This window comes from Phyllostomus hastatus, unplaced genomic scaffold (assembly GCF_019186645.2).
Source record: "Phyllostomus hastatus isolate PE091 unplaced genomic scaffold, TTU_PhHast_1.1 phas_contig_64, whole genome shotgun sequence".
NCBI lineage: Eukaryota > Metazoa > Chordata > Mammalia > Chiroptera > Phyllostomidae > Phyllostomus > Phyllostomus hastatus.
Window position 1 is genome coordinate 4,396,722 of NW_025333928.1, and position 20,030 is coordinate 4,416,751.

The 20,030-nt window shown below is 45.1% G+C and overlaps 1 protein-coding gene and 1 pseudogene across 5 annotated transcripts in view; both read left to right on the plus strand.

The window, feature by feature from the left end:
- The first annotated feature begins 4,364 nt into the window (after nucleotides 1-4,364).
- SCNN1B (sodium channel epithelial 1 subunit beta) overlaps nucleotides 4,365-20,030 on the plus strand; it is a 62,627-nt gene continuing 46,961 nt past the window's right edge. For 3 of the 5 annotated variants that reach the window (XM_045849225.1, XM_045849224.1, XM_045849222.1), the window contains exon 1: nucleotides 4,403-4,485. The gene's annotated coding sequence lies outside the window, so the exon portion shown is untranslated. Of the gene's footprint in view, nucleotides 4,486-20,030 lie in introns of all 5 variants that reach the window. The other 2 variants (XM_045849226.1, XM_045849223.1) reach the window with 2 other exon arrangements.
- On the plus strand, nucleotides 18,317-18,449 carry LOC123825730 (annotated as a pseudogene).

Sequence of the window (20,030 nt, forward strand, 5' to 3'; positions counted from 1 at the left end):
TTCACTCCCCTCCACCCTGCACACCCTCTCCCACCCACATTCCCCCCCTCCTTTAGTTCATGTCCATGTGTCATAAGTTCTTTAGCTTCTACATTTCCCATACTATTCTTGCCCTCCCCTGTCTGTTTTCTACCTACCATCTATGCTACTTATTCTCTGTACCTTTTTTCCCTCTCTCCCCCTCCCACTCTTCTGTTGCTAACCCTCCATGTGATCTCCATTTCTGTAGTTCTGTTCCTGTTCTAGTCGTTTGCTTACTTTCTTTTTGTTTTAGGTGTGGTTGTTAATAATTGTGAGTTTGCTATCATTTTACTGTACATGTTTTTGATCTTTTTCTTAGATAAGTCCCTTTAACATTTCATATAATAAGGGCTTGGTGATGATGAACTCCTTTAACTTGACCTTATCTGAGGAGCACTTCATCTGTCCTTTCATTCTAAATGAAAGCTTTGCTGGATAGAGCAATCTTGGATATAGGTCCTTGGCTTTCATGACTTGGAATACTTATTTCCAGCCCCTTCTTGACTGTAAGATCTCTTTTGAGAAATTGGCTGACAGTCTGATGGGAACTCCTTTGTAGGTTACTGTCTCCTTATCTCTTGCTGCTTCTAGGATTCTCTCCTTCATTTTAATCTTGGCTAATGTAATTATGATGTGCCTTGGTGTGTTCCTCCTTGGGTCCAACTTCTTTGGGACTCTCTGAGATTCCTGAACTTCCTGGAAGTCTATTTCCTTTGCCACATTGGGGAAGCTCTCCTTTATTATTTGTTCAAATAATTTTTCCACTTGTTGCTCTTCCTCTTCCCCTTCTGGTACCCTTGTAATTCAGATGTTGGAATGTTTAAAGATGTCCTGGAGGTTCCTAAGCCTCTCCTCATGTTTTGAAATTCTTATTTCTTTATTCTTTCTGGTTGGTTGTTTCTTTCTTCCTTCTGGTCCACTCCATTGATTTCAGTCCCAGTTTCCTTCCCATCACTATTGGTTCCCTGTGCATTTTCCTTCATTTCACTTAGCGTAACCTTCATTTTTTCATCTACTTTGCAACCAAATCCAACCAATTCTGTGAGCATCCTGATTACCAGTGTTTTGAACTGTGCATCTGACAGGTTGTTTATCTCTTCATCACTTAGATGTATTTGTTCTGGAGCTTTGATCTGTTCTTCCCTTTTGGCCATTTTTTTTTCATCTGGTCGCACCTATTCTGTATTGAGGAGTGGAGTCTTAGGTTTCACCCAGGTGGGTCAACCCAGTAGCTGGGTTGTGACACTGTATGTGGGGGAGGGGTATGAGAGGGAACAATGGCACTTTCTCTGCTCTCTGCTGGATTTCAGTCACTTCCGCTGCTTCCCCCAAGCAAACTGGGCCCTTCTGGTGCTGATTCATGTGTGGGTGGGCTTGTGTAAGTTCTAGGACCCTGTGGGTCTCCCCAACACACTCTCCTGTGAGACTGGGAATCTCTCCCAGCACCTCAATCCCCACAGGTGTTTTCAATCAGTGTTTTGAGGCTCCACTTCCCTACTCTGGGACCTTGGGTTGCGTGGTCTGTCTCGCTCTCCAGTTTCACCCAGTTTATCTGCGTGCATGAATATGGGACCGCGCCATCAGCCAGCTGCCTTGCACACCGTGCCCAGCTTCGCAAACACAGCCTCACTGGGTCTGCCCATATTGCTACCCAGAGCCTGGGGTCTGTCAGCTGCTGCCCTGACAGCCCATTGACACTGCTTTTTTTGCCGCACCCCTCTCCACCTGGCTGCCAACTCCACCCCTCCTACTTGTCTGGATTAATGTGTCTATTTTACTCCTTGGTTGTCGGACTTCCGTACAGTTCAATTTTCTGTCAGTTCCGGTTGTTATTTTATTTCTAAATTGTTGTTGTCCTTATTTTTGTTGTGCAAGGAGGCAGTGTGTCTACCTACGCCTCCATGTTGGCTGGAAGTGAGAGATCAATTTTTTAAGTACAAAAATAATGAAATGATAATCATTCAGTGCCTCACAACCCACAACTAAATGTTAAAATTTTGTAATATTTCCTTTTATTCTTTTTATGAATTAATTAAGCCTTCCAGCTAAAGTTAGAATCCTTTTGGTCCCTATCCCATTTCCAAACTCCTAGGTCACTATTACTGTGAATTTCAATGGTTTCTTTCCACCATATTTAGTTATAATTTTTTATAGTAAATATAATTCTTTTACATGCTTTAAATTTTTACTTGAAATAATTCATGCTGTACAAATTCATCTGCTGCATTTAAGTGCATGGTCTTTGGCCTAAGACAGCCGGGGTTCAAATTCCAACTCTGATGCTTCCTATATGTATGACCTTGGGCGAGTTACTCAACCTCTCCATACCCCAGTTTCTTTACCAATAAAATAAGGACAATACAGGTACCTATCCCATAGGTTGTTGTGAGTTTTAATGTAAGTGCCTAGAATAGCAGCTTAGAATAAGCACTATAAAAGCATGTGCTGCTTTAGCTGGCATGACTCAGTTGGTTGAAGCATCATCCCATCCCTGAAAGGTTTATGTGCCCTGCCAGAGCACATAAGTAGGTTGAGGGTTCAACCCTAGTTCAGGTGCATACAATCCTCAGTCTGAGTGTCTACTAGAGGCAACCAATTGATGTTTCTCTCTTGCATCAATGTTTCTCTCTCTCCCTTTCTCTCATCCTTCCTCTCTCTCTAAAAGCAGTGAAAAAATATCCTTACATAAGGATTTTTTTTAAAGTAAACCCTGGATGTTCTCATTATTATTCCAATCTTTCTTTTTTCACTCACAATTTTGAAGTCTATGAACATCCATACACATAGATGGAATATGTTTCTTGTTCAGTGCTGTATAGCATCACAACAAATAACCAATTCCTGTTTTATTATTTATCTACTGAAAATGACAATAATAAACTTCTTTCTATTGTAGTTGTAGAGATTCATACATTTATGGGGTCAAAAGTCTGAGTTGACTAATTTTCTTCAGCAGGGCTCAGCCTCCCACAGGCTCAGTGTCTGTGGTAGACAGAGTAATGACACACACCCACCCACAATGTCTATGTCCTGATTTCCCAAAATCTGCAATATGTTAAGTTACATGGCAAGGAGGAATTAAGATTTCAAGCAAATAGAACTAAGGTAGTTATCAGTTAACCTAGAAATGGAGAAATTATCTGGGTCATCTGGATCAGCCAACTGCAATCACAGGGTCTTTTAAGGGGAAAAGAGAGAGAGAAGGAGAGAGATGGCATGTGAGATAAACTTGGCACAATATTGCTTGCTCTTAAGATAGAAGAAGGGGCCAAAAGCCAAGAAATGCAGGCAGTATCTAGAAGCTGGAAAAGACAAGGAAGTAGATTCTCCCCTGGAGCCTCCAGAAGGAACACCTTCCTACTACTTCTTTATTTCTGACCTCCAGAACTGTAAAATAATAAATTTGTTCATATTAAGCCAGTACCTTTTTTGTCATTTGTTACGGCAATGAGTGTAAAGAAACAGTCTCTCAATGGCAGAATGCAGAAGGCTGACACTGGGGTTTACTGTGCATGGGGAACATGAAAACCCATGTGTTACAGATATTGGCAGGAAAATGGCTGAAAAGATAGTCCATGGAAACTTGACCTGATGGAGTGAAGAGACAGAAGAAGGAAATGAGACTGAGAAAAGGGGAGGGCCCAGCAATGCACTAAAGTCAAGAGTGCAGTGGGAGTCGCTGGGAGGAAGTCATCCACCAGGTAGGCTGATTGAATTCCTAATGCAGAGTTGGGGCTCTTAGGAGATGACAGGGGTCTGGGAGAGACCTTAGAAGGGTGACCAAGGAGGAGGGAAAGAGAAGGTCAGGGGGAAAGCAGAGGTGAGCCAAGTCAGAGGTGGAATGAGGCACAGGGATATTTCTGGGGGAATCAGCTGTAGGAGCCTGTTCTAAAATCCCCACCTGTCCCAGAGAACCATCTGTGCCTGTGGGGGTGTGTATATGATGGGTGTGCAGTTGCACAGGTGTGTGTGTTCTGATACACCTCCAGGTAGGTTGGAGTGTTGTAGGTGGCATGTGATGAGCCACAGGGGAATGAGGGAGACAGTGCTCTGTCTAGGGGACACCCAGATGAGGGGTCCCCTGTGTGCACAGTTGTGGCACGTATAGGTATCCAAATGTGCTGAGGGAGAATGGGGATGTGTGCGGTGGTGGTACAGTTCGGAGTGTTGGATGTGCGTTGATGTGGCATGCGGGTGAGTGAACGTGTGGGACCACAGTTTGGTGGGGATGAAGGGAAGAAAGAGGGGCCAAAGGAGGCCGCCGGGGTGTCCGGCTGGCGCGTGTGGCTGGGCCTTGGGCGCCACCAAGCTCCGCCCACGGCCGCTCCCGGGCTTCCCCGCCCCTTCCCCTGCTAGCTCTCCGCCCTGTTGCCCGCAAGCTTCCAGCCCCCTGTCCTCATCCACTTCGCAGCCACCGTGCCCTGCGTGCGCATCCCAGCCACCGAGAGCTGCCACAGGAAGCAGGTATGACAGGGACCCCCCCCCCCCCCCCCCCCCCCGCGAGCGCAGGAGTGGTCCCTGGCCCTGAACAACTGCGGCTCGCGCCCTCCCCTGTCCCAGCCCCAGTTTCTCATGGGGGCGCTCAAACACTGCGGAGACCCAGATTATGGGTGCTGGGGGTGTACTGCAGGGTGAGACAATCCCCTGGAGTGTGGGGTGAGTGAAGCGGCAAGTCCCAGGAGCTTCTGGGGCAGCAGAGAGGGAGGAGGGGCGCGGTCAAGCGTCATTCAGAAGGATGACAAGAGCGACACTAGGGAGCGTGGATTTCGTGCTAGGCGCTGCGAAGCACAGCATTTTGTTAGAATGAACTGACTTCACCACACAACATCCCCGTGGGTGGCCTCGACCACTGTATTGAGGGGAACACTGAGAGTCAGAGGGTGCAGAAAAGTCCCTGGATCCCAGATTTAGCCCAGGGAATCTGGTGCCAGAGCCTACCTGTGAAGCTGCCTCAGGGAAAATGTGGTTGTATTCTCTGAGTGCCCCCTCTTGGGAGTGCTGGCAAGCAGGCTGGATCTGAACCCTTTCCTATCTATCCCCCGGAGAGGATATGTCCAGACGATGTCACATCACTTAGGCATGCTGAGACAGGGTGAGCAGCGCAGAGGAGGGACCTTCTAGTGGGAGAACTGAAGCATGGAGAAGTTTAGGGAGGAAGCAGCAGAGCCTCTCCCATCCACAGAAAACTCAACAGCACTCCCACCCCATCTCCACCAGGGAACCCTCAGGATGAGGGGGCTTGTAAAGGCTCCCCCAGACCTAGGCATCCCTGTGGCCCTGATGATATGACGTCCAGAAGTGACCCAAACTTCCTACCTACAGACTGTACACTTTCATGGGGAATGCATGGATCAACCCATGCTCCTTTGTTAATAGCCTTCTAGCCCCTGCCCTCCCTGCCCTCTAAAGGTAACCACCTCCATAATTTGTTCCTTCTAGACCTTTCCTACTCTCGTAGAGAGCATGTGAACTGCATAGTAATATTGTGGGCAGCTGTTTGATACAAATGACCTAATCCATCCATATTATTTGCCAACTTGCCTTCTCCCTCCCCCCAGTTATCATTTCCTTGGGAGTTATGCATATTGCTGCGTATAAATCTAGCTTGTTTATTTTCACTGCTGCATAGATGTCCACCCTGGCTGTGCCTCCCAATGGGCTTTCAGGTTGTAAAAATGGGGGAACTGGTTTTTATTTCAGCCTTTTGTGTAACCGATACCTCTGGGTTAAATAAGAGTTTTTGCTCATTGTCCCAAGCTGACATCATGAGGTCTCAATTTGGGAGACAAAGTTTCATCTCAATTGCACACACACATGTACCCATACATGCACATACACATGCACACATGTGCTCTCAGGCCTACACACATACATGTGCACACATTCATACCTGTATGCACTACACACACATGCAAGGTGCACATACACATACCTCTATCCTGTCTGGCTATAGACAAGGACAAACACAACAGCCCCTCTAGCTGTGGTCCCTCTAGCTGAGTCCAAAGGCCTGAGACAGCCAGGCCACAAGCTCTGCCTGTCCAGGCCCCAGTGAGCAGAGTTCCCATAAGGTATCGCATCCCAGGCTTCTCTCTAGATGCTCCCCATGTTACCCCACCCTCCAACAGGAGACCGAGGAGTTAGGAAGCATGGTGACAGACAGGAGTATCCAGGGTCCCATTGGTGTACCACAGACTTCTCAGGTCCAGGCTGTGTCAGGAGAGTCTGTTTGCTTTGGAATGTGTGCCAGGACCCATCAAACATTTGTGGGAATGCCTGATAAGAGCCAGTTGCAGAAAAGCTGGAATCAGAGATGCTTGGTTGTGATACAAGTATCACAATGCCACCTCCACCCCTGCCCAGCTGGGACAATTCCCTTCCCCTGCCTGAGCCACAGTTTTCTCATCTGCAATATGGGGATGATGACAATGGCAACTTCCCAAAATGTTGAGAGGGTCAGTGAGATGAGGAAGCACAACATTTAGAACATTGTCAGCACCTGATGAACAGGAAGTCTTGTCCTGACAGGACAGACCCGGAGATGGCCCCAGGGAGAGGTGATGCTCAGAGCCACCAATTTGGGATCTCGTCCACACCCCAAGCGCAGGCAGAGAATCCTGAGTGCTGAGTGGAACTGAGGGTGAGGGTTTCACTTGTTGAGAGCCAAGCACAGCTCTCGGTTGAGTCCAGAAATGTCAGGGCACCTACAAACGGTCTACTGTGTGTCCACCCCTGAGCTAAGCTACAGAAATGAAGTCAGACGAGGTCCCATCTTCAAGATACAGGAAAGAACAGAAGTCACAGAGGAGACCTGTGGGCAGCTTTTATGACAACTATGAGCTTTTAAAAACTTTAGCTTACTCCCAAGATTTAAAAAAAAAATGAGAGATATCATATAAAACTGTCTTTCTGGGTCCTCTTGAGAAAAGAAGATCAGCAAAGTTGACAACTCTGGGCTCAACACATGGCTCCCCACTCTGATGGGTCAGGTACTCTCCAGGGTACCTCAGTCTCCACATGTCCCACCCCTCATTCTTAAAGAGCAACATAATATCAAAGTTAATAACACCAATACCACAAACAGCTTCTACATCCCAACTCTGACACAGATGTGGTCTAAGGCAAACTACTTAGCATTTTTGTGACTCAATTTCCTTATATGTAAAAGATGGGTAATAAGTAGCATGTCTCTATGGGTTATTTTAAGCATGAAATGAGTCAACAACTCTTACAGCAGTGCCTAGTGCATGGTCAACACTATCTTAGTGTTGATGCTGATGCTGATAGTGTTGGTATTAGCTGCCTGGTAATTTGTACTCCAAATTGTACTCCATATAAAATACTGTGGAAGTACAAGTCAAAGAAGAAAGGGAGAGAAGGAAAATAACACTTTGAGCTCCTTCTTCAAATAAGAAGCTTCAACCCTAGATATTTTTTTCTGCCCATGGACAGGAAGAGGATGACATTTCAAGGAAACAAGAGGAGGGAACTTCTAAAGTGGGTTTTGAAGGATGAATAGGAGTTTCTCTGGAGCAGTAGAGTGAAAAAGACACACAGTGATAACAACCTTTACAAAGGCCTGGATGCATGACCAAGTGAAGCATGTTTAGGAAGTGACAAGTAGTCCAATGCAGCTTTGAGGTGAGGTATCTCAAAATGTAGAGAGAGGTGGAAGATGAGTCTGGGGAAACATAAAGGGACCTTACAATCATGACAGGGCTTGTGGCAGGAAAAGAGATGCATTTTTCCTGTGCAACTATTTCAGGCAGGTGCTCTTGTAATCACCACCCCTGGAGTCCTCACATGCTCCCTGGGGATCAGGTTTTGTAATCCCCCATAGGCTCAGGGAGAGTGAGTCACTCCCCAAGAGCTCACGCAGTGCATCAGTGAGCTGGGGTCAGACCCCAGATCTGTCTGATTCTAAAGCCCAGCCACTCTCTCTGAACCTCAGTTTTCTTGTTGTAAATGGGAGACAAGACTAGTAAACCCAACTGCAGAGATATGTTGTAAGGATTAGGTGAGAGAATGAAGCACACAGCTGTGAGCACAGTCACTGGCACCTAGCAGTTGCTGTTGTTACTTTGATTGGAATGAAGCCTCTCAGTCTAACTCACACTACTACCCAGCCTCAGAGAGGGAAGCAGGGCCAGAGAGTGACCTGAGCCAGAGGGTGTCCAAGTGTGGCCCCTGATTCAGCAGCTTCAGCATCACCAGGAGCTTGTTAGAACTTCAGATTCTCAGGCCCACTCTAGACCTCCTGAGTCAGAGACCAGTGGGGCAGAAATGGGCCCAGCAATCTGTCCTTTAACCAGCCCTCCACATGGTTCTCATGCTTGCTAAAATTTCAGAATCACTGCCTAGAGGGCTTCCTTCCAAAGAGATCTCCAGCCACCTGCATCCACCTCCCTACAAGGGTGGGTAAATGGTGAGAGTTATGTCCTCAGCAAAGACCAAAGCTGGAAGGGATGTCCTAAGACAAGGCACTTGCCCCTCTGCTCTGGAGGCTGGCCAGACGCATTTCTTTACAGGTAGAAAAGTCACCACGGGCCTAGTAGAGGACCAGGGTTTTCATTCCTTAGAAGTTGCTCTCCTTCCTCGTCCTTCAGCCTCTAGTTTGCCCACTTTGAGGGCCTGGGGAAACATTTCATTTTCAGAGGAGCTGTTTCTGGGTGAAGAATGCCCCGGGCAGCTGAAGACTCATCACTCTCGTTAAAAGCTTGTTATTAGAGGCTCTCTGTGCCTGGGAGCCTGTATGGTCAGGCTCTGTACCCTCAATTCCCATGAGAGTGTGTATCCAGGCAGGTCCTGGGTGGTGGGGATGATTGATCCCATAATTCTCCATTGAGGACCATTAAAGAGGTCCCAGGTCAACTAATAAGGAGCTAAGTCCAGGTTGGGGACAGTCACACCCTGCCAGAGGACCTTCAGTCGAGAAGCAGCCTCAGCCCCTTCAAACAATTGATCAGGAGTGAGGAGGCAATACAGCTTATTGGGTAGATGCACAGACTTTGCCCTAAAGATCAAAGTTGCTAGGTCTACCTACATAAAAATTAATATTTTTCCACAACCCAAAACAAAAATACCCATAAACCCAGGCATATCAAACAAGTAAAATTATTTGCCACTTTCACAACAAAGAGTCAATTTCATGGATAAAGAGCTCTTGCAAATCAAAGACCAACCACCCCATCGAAAAAAGAAAAAATAAGAGTAAACAATATGAATTTGGCTATTTACATAGAGAGAAGTACAAGTGGATTACAAACAGATGAGAAGATGCTCAACCATACTCCAAGAAAAGAAATGTTCAATATCACATGGGTTCTGTTTTCCCCTGCTGGATTTCTGGGTAACGTGTGTGTCTGTGGAGAAACCAGGACTCTCCAACTCTGATAGTGGGAGCACAAACTTGGGTAACCTTGGAGAGAGTTAGGAACATTGTCAGTATGTAAGATGACTCTGCCATTTCACATCTAGGACTGTCCCCAGTAGATGTCCTTGCATGGAGCACAACGTGCTGGAACAGAGATAGCACAGTATGTTAAGAGCAAATAATTAGAAACTATCTAAAGAAAGAAACTAAGAGAATTCCAGCCAAGATGGAGAAGTGGGTAGAAACCCTTCGCTTCCTCACACAACCAAAAGAAGGATAACAACCAATTTAAAATCAATAAACAATCAGAAGCACCAGAAAAATCACACTGCATGGAACTCCCAGCAACAGGAATTAAAGAAAAATCAACCAGAGCAACCAGACCAGTAAGTCGGACTGCCCAGGCCAACTCAGAAAAACCTCCAGGGAGCTGAGGGGCAGGGCTGACTGCCAAAATTGGCAGAGCTGCGAGGGAGGGACTAACTTAAGGGAAAAACTGAGACTCAGAGCTGACTGTGGGCTAAGACTGGGGTTGCCTCGGTGAAAGATACTTCCAGTTTCACATGATAGTCTGTTGGAAAGTGTGCTAGAGACAAGCAGGCAAGCTGCATTGTTCCCCCTCTGGCCCCACCCACACAGGCAGCTCCACAGAGCAGCAAAGAGGGTTGCCCTGCCAGGGTGAATAACTAAGGCCCCACCCTCTTACAGCTAATCAGGTGTGTCAAGACAAAGAAATATGGCCCAAATGAAAGAACATAGCAAAACCTCAGAAAGAGAACTAAGTGATGAGGAGATTGCCAACCTTTCTGATGCAGAATTTAAAGCCCTGGTAATCAAAATGCTCACAGAACTGATTGAGCTTGGTTGAAAAATGAAAGAACAAATGAAAGATACCCAAAATGAAATAAAGCAAAATATTCAGGGAACCAACAGTGACAAGAAGAAAACCAGGGTTCAAAGCAATGATTTGGAATAAAAGGAAGAAATAAACATCCAACTGGATCAGAATGAAAAACAATGAAGAGAGACCCAGGATTCTCTGGAACAACCTGAAATGTTCCAATATCTGAATTATAGGGGTGACAGAAGGAGAAGAACAGCAGCAAGAAAGTGAAAACAGGATCCGGCCATGATGGAGGCATAGGTAGACACACTGTGCCTCTTCTCACGACCAAGATAGGAACAACAACAATTTAGAAACAGAATAACAACCAGATCTGACAGAAAATTGAACTGTATGGAAGTCGGACAACCAAGAAATTAAAATAGACACGTTCATCCAGACTGGTAGGAGGAACAAAGTTGGGCAGCCGGGTGTGGGTCGAGCAGTGGAGAGCAGAAAGCATACTGGGCTCATAAGGCATACGGGACACGCAAGATCGCAGCGGGTGGACCCTGGGTGCACAAGCGGCAGCTGGTAGACCCCAGCCAATGGAAGGCAACCAGCAGACCCAGCAAGGCGACAATTGTGAAGCAAGGCACTGCGCGCAACCCAGGATTACAGCACTGGGAAACAGAGCCTTCAGGACATGGATTGAAAGCAGCTGTGGGGGTTGAGGTGCAGGGAGAGACTCCCAGCCTCACAGGAGAGGTCCTTGGAAAGTCTCACGGGGTGCCCAAGCCTACCCACATGGGAATTGGCACCAGAGGGGCCCAGTTGGCTTGGAGGAAACGGCATAAGGGATTGAGGTCCTACAGAGAGTGGAGCAAGCACCATTGTTCCTTCTTGGACCCTGCCCCCACGTACAACATCACAGCTCAGCTACTGGGGTGCCCTGCCCTGGTGAATACCTAAGGCTCCACCCCTCATATGTAACAGGCGCAACCAGACCAAAGGGGGAAAAAAAAGATGGCTCAAACAGAATTCAAATCCTCACAACCAGTACTTTTAAGTGACTGAGAGACAGCCAACCTATCAGATGCACAGTTCAAAGCACTGGTGATCAAGATGCTCACAGAATTGGTTGGTTTTAGTTGCAAATTAGATGAAAAAATGAGGGCTACAATGAATGAAATTAAGAGAAATGTACAGGGAACCAATAGTGATGGAATGAAAGCTGAGTCTCACATCAATGGAGTGGACCAGAAGGAAGAAAGAAATAATCAAACAAAAGAATGAAGAAACAAGAGTTCAGAAAAATGAGGAGAGGCTTAGGAACCTCCAGGACATCTTTAAATTTTCCTACATCGAAATTATAGGGGTACCAGGAGGGGAAAAGGAAGAGCAACAAGTGGAAAAATTACTTGAACAAATAATAAAGGAGAACTTTCCCAATCTGGCAAAGGAAATAGACTTCCAGGAAGTCCAGAAAGCTCAGAGAGTCCAAAAGGACTCAAGTTGGACCCAAAGAGGAACACACCAAGGCACATCATCATTACATTAGCCAAGATTAACATGAAGGAGAGAATCCTAGAAGCAGCAAGAGATAAGGAGACAGTAACCTACAAAGGAGTTCCCATCAGACTGTCAGCTGATTTCTCAAAAGAGACCTTGCAGGCAAGAAGGGGCTGAAAACAAATATTCCAAGTCATGAAAGCCAAGGACCTACATCCAAGATTGCTCTATCCAGTAAAGTGCTTCTCAGATAAGGTCAAGTTAAAGGAGTTCATCATCACCAAGCCCTTATTTTATGAAATGTTAAAGGGACTTATCTAAGAAAAAGAAGATCAAAAACATGTACAGTAAAATAACAGCAAACTCACAATTATTAACAACCACACCTAAAACAAAACAAAACAAAAAAACACTAAGCAAAAAACTAGAACAGGAAAAGAACCACAGAAATGGAGATCACATGGAGGGTTAGCAACAGGGGAGTGGGAGGAGGAGAGAGGGCGAAAAGGTACAGAGAATAAGTAGCATAGATGGTAGGTAGAAAATAGACAGGGGGAGGGCAAGAATAGTATGGGAAATGTAGAAGATAAGAACTTATGATACACGGACATGAACTTAAGGGGGGGAATGTGGGTGGGAGAGGGTGTGCAGGGTGGAGAGGAATGAAAGGGGGATAAAGGGACAATTGTAATAGCATAATCAATAAAATATATTTAAAAAAAAAAAGAAAGTGAGAGGATCCAAAATGGAGGCATAGGTGGTCACAGTGTACCTCCTCGCGCAACCAAAACTAAGGACAAGAGTTTACAAACAAAAAAACAACCATAACAGAGAGAAATGAACCCAACAGAAGTCTGAATACCATACATTCAGTCTGGTAAGGAGGTGTGGAATCGGAGGCCTATGGAGAGGGGTCGAGGGGTACCGGCAGGAAAAGTCGGTGGCTGGAAGGTGTGCGCACATGCAGGGCACAGACCGCAGACCACAGCTGACAGACTGGTGGCAAACCCTGGGTGCGGGAGGCAACCAGTAGACTCAGTGAGGTGCGCAAGGCAGCTGGCTGTCCGCAGCCGCACATTCGCTCACAGAACTTAGCGAAAACAGGCAGTGTGACACAGACCGCGTATCCCAGGGACCCAGCGCTGGGAAACAAAGCCTGAAGGCACGGATTAAAAACACCTGTGGAAGTTGAGGCTGGGTGATCAGCCTCACAGGAGGCTCCTTGGAGAAACCCACAGAGTCCGAGAGAGTGCACAAGCCCACCCACCCAGGAGCCAGCACCAAAGGGGACCAATTTGCTTGTGGGAAGCGGCAAGGGGGAGTGGAGTCCTGGTGAGAGCGGAAGGGGTGCCAATGTTCCCTCTGGGACCCCGCCCCCACATACAACGTCACAACCCAGCGACTGAGGTGCCCCGCCCTGGTGAATACCTAAGGCTCCGCCCCTCAATGTAACAGGCGCGACCAGACCAAAGGAAAAAAATAATTTAAAATATAAAAGATGGCTCAAATAGAGTTAAAAGCCCCAGAGCCAGTTTTGTTAAGTGACCGAGAAATAGCCAACCTATTGGGTGCACAGTTCAAAGCACTGGTGATCAGAATGCTCACAGAATTGGTGGACTTTGGTCATAAATTAGATGAAAAAATGCAGATTTCAATAAGTGAAATGAAGAAAAATGCACACGGAACCAATAGTGATGGAAAGAAAACTGAGTTTCAAATCAATGGAAGGGACCAGAAGGAGGAAAGGAACAACCAAACAGAAAATAATGAAGAAACAAGAATTCAAAAAAATGAGGAGAGGCTTAGGGACCTCCAGGACATCTTTAAACGTTCCAACATCCGAATTATAGGGGTACCAGAAGGGGAAGAGGAAACACAACAAGTGGAAAAGTTATTGGAACAAATAATAAAGGGGAAGTTCCCCAATCTGGCAAGGGAAATAGACTTCCAGGAAGTCCAGGAAGCTCAGAGAGTCCCAAAGAGGTTGGACCCAAGGAGAAACACGCCAAGGCACATCATAATTACATTACCCAAGGTAAAAATGAAGTAGAGAATTCTAGAAGCATCCAGAGATAAGGGGACAGTTACCTACAAAGGAGTTCCCATCAGACTGTCAGCTGATTTCTCAAAAGAGGCCTTACAGGCAAGAAGGGGCTGGAAAGAAGTATTCCAAATCATGAAAGCCAAGTACCTACATCCAAGAATACTCTATCCAGCAAAGCTTTCATTTAGAATAGAAAGGGAAATAAAGTGCTTCTCAGATAAGGTCAAGTTAAAGGAGTTCATCATCACAAAGCCCTTATTATAAGAAATGTTAAAGGGACTTATCTAACAAAAAGAAGATACAAAATATGAACAGTAAAAAAAGACATCAAGCTCAGAGTTAGTAACAAGCACACCTAAAACAAAAGCAAACTAAGCAAACAAAGAGAACAGGAGCAGAACCACAGAAATGGAGATCACATGGAGGGTTAGCAACAAGGAAGTGGGAGGAGGAGGGGGGGAAGATATAGAGAATAAGTAGCATAGACAATAGGTAGAAAATAGGGGGAGGGCAGGATGGTGTGAGAAATGTAGAAGCGAAAGAACTTATGACACATGGACATGAACTAAAGGGGTGGATGTGAGTCGAGGGGGTGGGCAGGGGGAGGGGAGTGAAGGGGGAGAATGGGACAACTGTAATAGCATAATCAATAAAATATATTTTTAAAAAGTGAAAACATATCTGAACATATAATGAAGGAAAACTTCCCCAATCTGGCAAAGGAAATAGACTTCCAGGAAGTCCAGGAAGCCCAGAGAGTCCCAAAGAAGTTGGACCCAAAGAGGAACACACCAAGGCACAATCATCATTAAGTTAACCAAGATTAAAGACAAAGAGAAGGACTTCCGGCACGATGGAGGCATAGGTGGACGCACCGTACCTCCACTCACAACCAAGATGGGAACAATAACAATTTAGAGGCAGAATAACACCCAGAACTGACAGAAAATGTATCTGAATGGAAGTTAGACAGCCAAGAAGTTGAAATAGACCCATTCATCCAGACCGGTAGGAGGGGTGGAGATGAGCTGCCAGGCACGGGTCGGGTCGCTGCGTGGAGAACAGGGAGAATTGGGCACATAAGGCAACAGGAGTGTGTAAGGCATCTGGGGCACACAAGATCACAGCAGGTGGACCCTGAGTACACAAGTGGCAGCTAGCAGACCCAGTGAGGCGGTGATTGTGGAGCAGGGCAGAGCACGCTACCCAGGATCCCAGGGAAGGAAGTGAGGTCCCACAGAGAACGGAGCTACTGCCATTGTTCCCTCTCAACCCCGCCCTCACATACAACGTCACAATCTAGTGACTGGGGTGCCCAGCCCTGGGGAACACCTAAGGCTCGAAAGAGAGAGAGAGAGAGAGAGAGAGAGAGAGAGAGAGAGAGAGAGATGGCTCAAACAGAACAAATCAGCGCCCCAGAACTCATCCTTTTGAGCGACCAAGACATAGCTAACCTATCAGATGCACAGTTCAAAACACTGGTGATCAGGAAGCTCACCGAATTGTTTGATTTTGGTCGCAAATTAGATGAAAAAATGCAGGTTACCATAAAAGAAATGAAGGGAAATGCACAGGGAACCAATAGTGATGGAAAGGAAACTGGGACTCAAAACAATAGAGTGGACCAGAAGAAAGAAAGAAACAACCAAACAGGAAAGAATGCAGAAATAAAAATTCAAAAAAAATGAGGAGAAGCTTAGGAACCTCCAGGACATCTTTAAACGTTCCAACATCCGAATTATAGGGGTACCAGAAGGGGAAGAGGTAGAGCAACAGATTGAAAATGTATTGAACAAATAATAAAGGAGAACTTCCCCATTCTGGCAAAGGAAATAGACTTCCAGGAAGTCCAGGAAGCTCAGAGAGTCCCAAAGAAGTTGGACCCAAGAAGAAACACACCAAGGCACATCATTACATTAGCCAAGGTAAAAATGAAGGAGAGAATCCTAGAAGCAGCAAGAGATAAGGGGACAGTCACCTACAAAGGAGTTCCCATCAGACTGTCAGCTGATTTCTCAAAAGAGACCTTACAGGCAAGAAGGGGCTGGAAAGAAGTAGTCCAAGTCATGAAAGCCAAGGACCTATATCCCAGATTATTCTCTCTAGCAAAGCTTTCATTTAGAATGGAAGGGCAGATAAAGTGCTTCTCAGGTAAGGTCAAGTTAAAGGAGTTCATCATCACCAAGCCCTTATTTTATGAAATGTTAAAGGTACTTATCTAAGAAAAGAAGATTAAAAAAAACCTGTATAGTAAAAGGACAGCAAACTCACAATTATTAACAAGCACACCTAAAGCAAAACCAAAAGAAACTAAGCAAACAACTAGAACAGGAACAGAACTACAGAAATGGAGATCACATGGAGGGTTAGCAACAGGGGAGTGGGAGGAGGAGAGAAGGGGAAAAGGTACAGAGAATAAGTAGCATAGATAGTAGGTAGAAAATAGACAGGGGGAGGGTAAGAATAGTATGAGAAATGTAGAAGCTAAAGAACTTATGACACATTGACATGAACCAAAGGGGGGGAATGGGTGGGAGAGGGTGTACAGGGTGGAGGGAGTGAAGGGGGGAAATGGGACAACTGTAATAGCATAATCAATAAAATATATTTAAAAAAAAAGACAAAGAGAAAATCCTAAAAGCAGCAAGAGATAAGGAGACAGTTACCTACAAAGGAGTTCCCATAAGGCTAAAAACTAATTTCTCAAAACAAACCTTACAGGCAAGAAGGGGCTGGAAAGAAGTATTCTAAGTCATGAAAGGCAAGGACCTACATCCAAGATTGCTCTATCCTGCAAAGCTATTGTTTAGAATGGAAGGGCAGATAAAGTGCTTCCCAGATAAGGTTAAGTTAAAGGAATCCAACATCAAGAAAAACAATGAAAACAAAAAGTAAGCAAACAACGAGAACAGGAACAGAATCAGAGAAATGGACATCACACTGAGGGAGTTCAGTGAAGAGCAGGAAGGGAGGGAAAGGGCGGGGGAAAGTTACAGGGAAGAAGAAGCATAATTAGTAGGCATAAAATAGATGTGGAGAGATAAAAAATGGCATAGGAAACAGAAGACTCAAAGAACTTATATGTACAACACATGGACATGAACTAAGGGGGGCGATGCTAGAGGGTTGGGGGGCAGGGTGGAGGAGTGATAAAGGGGAAAAACTGGGAAAATTGTAATAGCATAATCAATAAAAATACTTTTTAAAAGTTTAAATAGAAAAAAAAGAAAGGAACTAAGTACTGTATGTGTCAGAACAGCCACACAAAAGAATATGATGCAGCCATTTAAAAGAAAGCAGTAGCTTTTGACCTGACTGGTATGACTCACTTGGTTGGGCATCATCTTGCAAAGTGAAAGGTCGAGGTACATGCCTGGGTTGCAGGTTCATTTTCCCCCTCCACCCCACTGGTCCAGGTACATAGGATCAAAGTGTCTCTCTCACATCAATGTTTCTCTTTCTCTCCTTCTCCCTCCTTTCCTCTCTCTAAAAAGTAAAATTAATAAAATCTTTATAAAAAAGAAAGCAGAAGCTCTTCATGAAAGTATACCTCCCAGATGTACTGTTAAAGCAAAAATGCAAGGTATAGAACAGGGTATAGTATTATGCTGTGTGTGTGTTTTTAAAGGGGACTAGGTAGCATATATAGTGTATATATTAGTATATGCACATTAAAATCTGTGGGACACCCTGGAAGCTGGTGACAGTGGTTGACTTTGGGGAGGGAAGTTAATGATCTTAAGTGAGAAGGAAGGTGAATCTTTAAAGCACACAATTTGATACTCTTTAGATATTTTCCATCCATGTGTTTGTTATAATTATATCACATACATTTTCTACATTATTCAAAACAAGCATAAGTTTAGAAATAAGGCTAATCCCTACATTGACCACTACCCAAATTACAAATTATGTTTTCAAGTAGAATATAAATTAAGTCCTTAAAAAGGGAGGACTTTGATCACAAATGAGCAAATATTGTATGATTCCACTTACATGAGGGACCTAGACTAGGCAATTTCTGAGAAACAGAAAGTAGAATAGAGGTTACCAGGGGCTGGGAGAGGGGAGAATTGGCAGTTGGTGTTTAATGGGTCTAGCATTTCATTCTGTTTGGGAAGATGAAAAAGTTCTGGAGTTAAATGGTGGTGATGGTTGCACAAAAATGTGAATGTGCTTAATAGCACTGAAAAGTACACTCAACAATGATTTAAATAGTAACTTTTATGTTGTATCTTTTGCCACAAAGAAAACAGTTAGGGATGTCCAAAAAAATAGAGGCTTTGATGTCAGATTGTTTGGGTTCTAGTCCTTGGTTCCTCCACCAGTTAGCTGTGTGTACTTTTGATCAAGTGCATGTACTTCTCTAAGCCTCAGACTTCCCACCAGCAAATGGGGCTGTCAGAGAGCCCAGCTCCCAGGACTCCTGAAAGAATTAAGTAACTTTACCCATGTGTCGCTGGGACTATTATAGGAGGTCAGGATTAGGGTAATAAGAAGGCTAGAACAGCCACTGGACCAAATATTAAGACCAGCAGACTCAAAGACTGTACTTTCAGGGATCATTTCTATAGTTCATTACTAGAGGTTTCTCTGAATGTGTAGAGAACCTGAAACCATGAGGAGGAAGCACAGTATTAAAAAAAAAAAAAAAAGGACCAGCACATTCAGATGGGACAAGTGTCTAGTGAGTTTGTAAAGCATCATCTTCTGGCACCTTTTAAATTTGTAAAATTTAAAAATTATGTGTTTCCAAATGTCACTTACAAAATGCAGTGTCAGACAAAATTTTCTTGGCTGTTGGAAATACGCAAAAGGTGCAGGGATTCTTAACCTGAGGCCTACTAACCTACAGAGCAATTTGAATCCTGGCCTTGTCACTTATTGGCTGTGTGACCTCAGGCAAATTACTTAACCTCTCTGTACTTCTGTTTTGTGTGTGTGTATTTTTTTTTCCATTTATAAACTCGAGATATATGCTTACCTCATTAGGGGTGTTATAAGAAGTAAATGTGTCAAGTGCTTAGAGCAGTACCTGGCACACAGTAAGTCCTAAATAAGTGTTAAATTAATTGAAATAAAACTGAAAGTCTTAGCAATTTTGTTTTTTAAAAGGAATTTATTTTTTACAGTAAGGAGACAGTGTTCTAGCCAAGACATAGTCACGGGGCCAAGCTCTACCTGCAGGACTTCCCAGGGGTGGGTTTACTGGTAGGTGGCTTGGGGAGTCTGAATTGAGGTAAGGGGTGACCAGCTGAGGGGGAGCAGTAAGAGACTGAGGCTCTGAAAAGTTTGGGAACTTGTCCAAGAGGTCACACAGTTACAACAGAAAGTGAAGTCAGCCCCCACTTTCTCCTCCTCCCCTGTGCCTCTCTAACTTGGAACCACAGCTGGTGACTTGCAGACCTCCAGGACAATTCAGACAGCCTTGCTTCCTCCTGTTGTTCCAGACAGCTCACTCTCAAGCAGAGAGATCTGGAAGGAGGGCTAAGATCCAGGAACTCAGGTGCACCCCCCTTCAGGAGCTACATCTGATCTGGCTCTATCAAGTGCCTTAAGCAAGGGCTGGGCTGCAGTCTCCCAAAATGAGCTCCACGCACCTCAAGCCGATTCCTGAAATTCCACTGTGGATCTTGCACCTATGTCTATGTGTGAAATTTGTTGATTTTCCTGATTGAAAGGCACCACCCCTAACTTAGGAGGTATCACCTTTGTCCTTTCTGAGTGGTTTGCAAAGGAGTGAAAAGAATTTGGATAGAGCCCTAACTGGTGTGGCTCAGTGGATTGAGTGCCAGCCTGCAAACCAGAAAGTCTCCAGTTCAATTCCCAGTCAGGGCACATGCCTGGATTGTGGGCCAGGTCCCCAGTTGGGGGCATGTGAAAGGCAACCAATCACTGATGTTTCTCTCCTCTTTCTCCCTCCCCTTCCCTCTCTCTAAAAATAAATAAATAAATAAGAAATAAATAAGAATTTGGATAGAGGCTTTGGAGAGTTTGGTCGGTGAGAGAGGCCACAGAAAACTTTCAGCATCCGAGGCTGTTGACCTGAGGGCACTTTTGAAGGACTGTTTTAGACACTGGGGGGATGTAAAATGTTTAGAAGTGTGGCTGGCACAGGGTTGGTATTCCCTAATGGAAGAAGGGGCCACTTACTGGTTCAGTGGGTCTCTGGAGAGACAGTTCCAGTCCTTAAAACATTACTGCCAAGGTTTAAGGGTTTAAATCCCCCCAGATTCCATAATTTTTCTTAGGGAATT